Here is a 6,579-nt window from a genome sequence, read left to right on the forward strand (position 1 = left end):
TAGAGGACATTTTGAATGCAAAGCCACTGGGTTATACTTCATCCAGCATAGCAGATCTGTATGCAGTGACACCAAATGTTCTTTTGATGGGGCGGCTGGACAGAGCTTTACCTCAGGTAGTATACCCTGAGAGGGAAAGACTGAGCAGAAGAAGATAGAGACATTGTCAAGTGCTGGCGGACCACTTTTTGTCAAGGTTCATAAGGAACTACTTACCAACCATGCAGTATCAGCAGAAGTGGCATGCAATCACGGAGGATCTCGAAACTGACTCTGTCGTCTTGTTGATGGATCCCCAACTTGGGGATTGGGCCAATTGGAAAGGTAGTCAAAGTCCACCAGAGTGCTGATGTCACTAGAGGTCATCAGATGTCTGCATAAAGGAGATGGTCTCCACCAGACCAGTAGCCCATCTCATCGTCCTTCCTACCATTGCAGGCTTAGAATTGGACACCAACACTTCCCCATTGCCTTCTGAAGACACTTTGTGATGAGTTTCTCATGTACAAATTGCTCACAATTTGGGGGCAGCTGTGTGAAAGGCTCCTTTAATGATGATAATTAGTTTATTTCACACAGTCCAGAAGACTTTTATTCTGACAGTGAGAAGACTGAAGTAAGTGAGATCGCTCTGTGCATTGAGTCATTGAGGGTTCTCTTGGAGTGTTTAAAGTTGTGTGTGTCCAGAGAGAAAGTGAGTATTAGTCACTATTGGCAGAGAGAGTTATTTGAATAACATTCTGAAGGGCTCCTCAGACAGAATTATAAACTATCTAATTTACAGTTCTTTTGCCAGTGGACATTGATATTGATATTAACAGCCCTGAACTTTATGATATTATATGCTGTATTTATAATTACTGAATTTTGTTGTAACGTATGCTGTTCTGGAGACTGTTTATGCTGATAAGTGTTTAAGATATACATTGTTATATATACATTGTTATCTAACAATCTGATTTTTATGTTATTATGAAGAGCCAGTGGTTAAAGATTTACATTTGTGTTGTTGTCAGCTGCCATATCACCCTGCAGCTATTGCTTGGTTGCCCACTAAAGCTAAGCAGGTTTGAGCCTGGCCAGTACCTGGATGGGAGACCTCCTGGGGAAAACCAAGGTTGCTGCTGGAAGTGGTATTAGGGAGGCCAGCAGGGGGTGCTCACCCTGTGGTCTGTGTGGGCCCTAATGCCCCAGTATAGTGATCGGGACACTATACTGTAAAAAAAAAAAAAAAGCACTGTCTTTCAGATGGGATGTTCAACTGAGGTCCTGACTCTCTGTGGTCATTAAAAATCCCTAGGGCACTTTCTTGTAAAGAGTAGGGGTTTAACCCCCATTGGCCCCTATCTATCATGGCCTCCTAATAATCTCCATTCCTGAATTGGCTACATCACTCTACCATCTCCTCTCCACCAATAGTGGGTGTTCTGGTGCACTATGGCTGCTGTTGCATCATCCAGGTGGATGCTGCACAATGGTGGTGGTTGAGGAGATTCCCCCTATACTATGTAAAGTGCTTTGAGTTTGAGAAAAGTGCTATATAAATGTAAGTTGTTGTTGTTGTTGTTTTGCTTATTGTGCAGATATTATTGTGGTGGTAGAGAGGAAAGGCAGATGTTTGTTATAGAAATATTCTGTATTCATTGTTTTAGACCGCACACAAACCACATTTACATATACAATCTCATCACTGCAAATGGTGTAAAGAGACAGAAGTCAAAGAGATTAGCATTGTAGCATTGTATAAAAGAGATTCATTTTTGTGCTCAACATCATCCTGGCTCTCGATTTCTGCAAATATTGCCCATAAATATGTTTGTATTAATAAACCTGTTCCAGCTTATCCCTTCTCCTGCTTCAGTGTTCTAATCAAGTGGTTCTCAACCAGGGGGTCGAGACCCACTTGGGAGCCTCATTACACTTCCAGGGGGGCCTCAAGATCTCTTAATATTCTCTAAAATAGGGTAGATTATTATAATTTTAATATAATTTTTATAATTCAACTTAATGAAAATGCTAAAAATATAATATCTTCCTTCAACAGCTTGCTTTTTTTTTAAGAATATACAGTTCTAGACATTTCTGAAGTCACAGATTTATCATGATTAATTGTTTTAATCTATTGATGATAGTAGTTTCTTTCATTAGAAAACTTTGAAAACAAGCTTTGCCATCAATGCGGTAGACGTATCAAATATAAATATCTAATTGCCTATATGGGGGGCCTTCGAATACTTTCTCTGACAATGGGGAGCCTTGGAGTCAGAAGGTTGAGAACCACTTTTCTAATCGACACACCTAGCTCAACTAATATCCATAAGTCGCACTAGCTCCTTGCTGTCCCACTTGGTCTCAGCTATATTGTTAATTAGTAATAATCAGCAATTACTTGTGCAATTACACTGTAACAAGGACACTGTAAAATAAAGTGTAACCATTATTTTTTAAGGTTAAGTTTACTCATTTTATCATCACTTCAACTTTTTTAATTTCACTTCTATCAAAATGTAGTCATGGCAGTTTACCTGAAAGAACACTTTCGGATGTCTTAGGCACAATTTACATGTGGTCGGAAGCAGGACAAAATTTCATTTGTACCAACAAATACAAAAACTTTCATGAATCTGAGAATTTACACCAGAACAGCTTTATGAACAGTTTACACTAAAATGTGTTCTGCTTGTTTTTCATGAATTAGGCCCATTGCATAATTCTTTAATGTTCTTTTTTTATTATTATTATTGTTTACTGTTTGTGCATTTATTGTTGCTGTTTACCTCACTGACTTGAAAATGTTTGGGGAAAAATTTTACATTTTTGCAAGATGTTTACTCTGACTGCATTAAACACTGCAGCCATCTACTGGTTATCATTGTCACAACATTATTTTCAAGTCACCAGGTGTTTTATCTCCTTGTATTTTGTTCACCAGATGGCAGCAATCTGCCTCCAATATACTTCCAATTCTCATATTTCCTTTGTGTTTCAATTACGTCTGTCTATTTAATGCATTAATTCAGTGCGATTAATTTGACTAAAAATAAAGTGTTAAAAAAATTTACGCAATTAATTGCAATGCCCACAATGATATGGAGGATTCCTGAGAAATGCAAGCTTGTAGTACTACCTGTTTACTCCAGAGGGCAGTAAGTGAAACTTCAGCTGTGTGGCAATGAGCAGTTTATACAGTGAAGAAAAACACCCTTGAGTAGCAGAACAACACAAACATGCATTATGCTCTTGCATTCAAAACACTTGCTGGAGCGCAAATTCGAAATAAGGGATCTCAAGATGTGTTCTACGTATTAAACTATATTTAACTTGACACAGTGACCTAAAAATTTAATATTTATGACACAACGCACCCGAGACGCTACACAAGTATGTCTGACGCAGGTGTAAATTGACGGTCCTTAAACAAGCCTTCATAATAAATCTCCAACTGATTGACAAATTCACTTGTGAAATGGATTGCTGAGAACTGTATACCAATGATTGTTTTATGATCAGTAATATGGTAGTAAACAATACATTGTATTCTAAAGCCGCTTTTTGTATTGTCTTATTAATGATTAACTCTTCTGCCACTAGAATGTAATGCATTTTAATTATCTGAATTTTTATTTTATATACACTCACCTAAAGGATTATTAGGAACACCATACTAATACTGTGTTTGACCCCCTTTCGCCTTCAGAACTGCCTTAATTCTACGTGGCATTGATTCAACAAGGTGCTGAAAGCATTCTTTAGAAATGTTGGCCCATATTGATAGGATAGCATCTTGCAGTTGATGGAAATTTGTGGGATGCACATCCAGGGCACGAAGCTCCCGTTCCACCACATCCCAAAGATGCTCTATTGGGTTGAGATCTGGTTACTGTGGGGGCCATTTTAGTACAGTGAACTCATTGTCATGTTCAAGAAACCAATTTGAAATGATTTGAGCTTTGTGACATGGTGCATTATCCTGCTGGAAGTAGCCATCAGAGGATGGGTACATGGTGGCCATAAAGGGATGGACACTGTCAGAAACAATGCTCAGGTAGGCCGTGGCATTTAAACGATGTCCAATTGGCACTAAGGGGCCTAAAGTGTGCCAAGAAAACATCCCCCACACCATTACACCACCACCACCAGCCTGCACAGTGGTAACAAGGCATGATGGATCCATGTTCTCATTCTGTTTACGCCAAATTCTGACTCTACCATCTGAATGTCTCAACAGAAATCGAGACTCATCAGACCAGGCAACATTTTTCCAGTCTTCAACTGTCCAATTTTGGTGAGCTCTTGCAAATTGTAGCCTCTTTTTCCTATTTGTAGTGGAGATGAGTGGTACCGGTGGGGTCTTCTGCTGTTGTAGCCCATCCGCCTCAAGGTTGTGCGTGTTGTGGCTTCACAAATGCTTTGCTGCATACCTCGGTTGTAACGAGTGGTTATTTCAGGCAAAGTTGCTCTTCTATCAGCTTGAATCATTCGGCCCATTCTCCTCTGACCTCTAGCATCAACAAGGCATTTTCAGCCCACAGGACTGCCGCATACTGGATGTTTTTCCCTTTTCACACCATTCTTTGTAAACCCTAGAAATGGTTGTGCTTGAAAATCCCAGTAACTGAGCAGATTGTGAAGTACTCAGACCGGCCCGTCTGGCACCAACAACCATGCCACGCTCAAAATTGCTTAAATCACCTTTCTTTCCCATTCTGACATTCAGTTTGGAGTTCAGGAGATTGTCTTGACCAGGACCACACCCCTAAATGCATTGAAGCAACTGCCATGTGATTGGTTGATTAGATAATTGCATTAATGAGAAATTGAACAGGTGTTCCTAATAATCCTTTAGGTGAGTGTATATTAGGGCTGTCAATCGATTAAAAATTGTAATCGAATTAATTACACAGTGTCCCGATTGATTAATCGCGATTAATCGCATATACAAATATTTGCTGAGAAAGCCCCTCATATAACAATAATTCAATATATAATGATGAAATAATTATACTTTATTACTATACTATTACTATATACTTTAATCATCTTTAAATATTAAAAATTATATATATATATATATATATATATATATATATATATATATATATATATATATACGCATTACACTCTTGTGGCAGAAGAGTTAATCATTAATAAGACCATTCAAAAAAGCAGCTTTAGAATACAATGTATTGTTTACTAACATATTATTGATCATAAGTCAATCGTTGGCATACAGTTCTCAGCAATCCATTTCACAAGTGAATTTGTCAATCAGTTGGAGATTTATTATGAAGGCTTGTTTAAGGACCGTCAATTTACACCTGCGTTACACTTTTTTTTTTAAAACAAGCCAGGGGTATACATAGTACACAATACTACAGATATATTTTACAATAATGCCAAGACATTATATTAATTACATAGTGCAATGGTTTTCAATGCTTTGGAGTTGTTGGAGGTACAAAGAGTATTTAAATAATATTTTAAGTCTTTACAAAAAAGTGCAAATAGGGGCTTTTAGACATAAATTTACACTTATGTATTAAAAACTTGGCAAGAAAAATAAACAGATTAATCAGAAAATATTAACATAAGTTATCAAATCTGTGAAAACGAAATAAAACGTCTTTATAAAGCAAAGAAAAACTAGTTACAAAAAAAAAACTAGAGCAAAGTGGATCTATTTCAGGGAACATGTTTCTTAAATAAAGATTGACTGGGTAAAAACGGTGTTGGTAATTAAATATGTATGAGGTAAAGACAGTACGACCTGCGTCAGACATGCTTGTGTTGCGTCTCGGGTGTGTTGCGTCATAAAAATAAAATGTTTAGGTCACTGTGTTGAGTTAAATATAGTTTAATACTCAATCTTTAAACACATCTTAAGATCCCTTAAAGATCGCATTTGCGCTCCATGAAGTGTTTTGAACGCAAGAAATAGTTTTCTTCACTGTATAAACTGTGTGTTGCTCACATAGCTGAAATTTAAATTACTGCCCTCTGGAGTATACAGGTGGTACAAAAAGCTTTAATTTCTCAGGTAAGCATTGTGATTAAAGTGCGTTAATATTTTTAACGCGTTCATTTTTGTCAAATTAATCGCACGTTATTAACGCGTTAAATCGACAGCCCTAATATATATATATATATATATATTTAAAGATAACTATATCATTATTTCATCATTATATATTGAATTATATTTATATGAGGGGCTTTCTCAGCAAATATTTGTATATGCGATTAATCGCTATTAATTAATCGGGACACCATGTCATTCATTCGATTAAAAATTGTAATCGATTGACAGCCCTAGTGTCAATTTAAAGAATTGTAGGTTTTTACGGTACTAAAACTGAGAAATTACATGTAAATAAGATCAAAATACTGTAGCATACAACCCCAAAAGAAGTGCATAATTTTATTGTTATTACCTCAGGAAAGAATTTTTTTTATAATTATCATAAATAAAAAAAATTATACCTTTACTTTTTTCAGTCTAAAATGACTCCAAAGGAAGGGCTCATTAATGAAGACCATAGGAGGATTAATTAATCATTTTAAATGCATTTATTTTATTGA

Source organism: Xyrauchen texanus, chromosome 32 (genome assembly GCF_025860055.1).
Source record: "Xyrauchen texanus isolate HMW12.3.18 chromosome 32, RBS_HiC_50CHRs, whole genome shotgun sequence".
NCBI lineage: Eukaryota > Metazoa > Chordata > Actinopteri > Cypriniformes > Catostomidae > Xyrauchen > Xyrauchen texanus.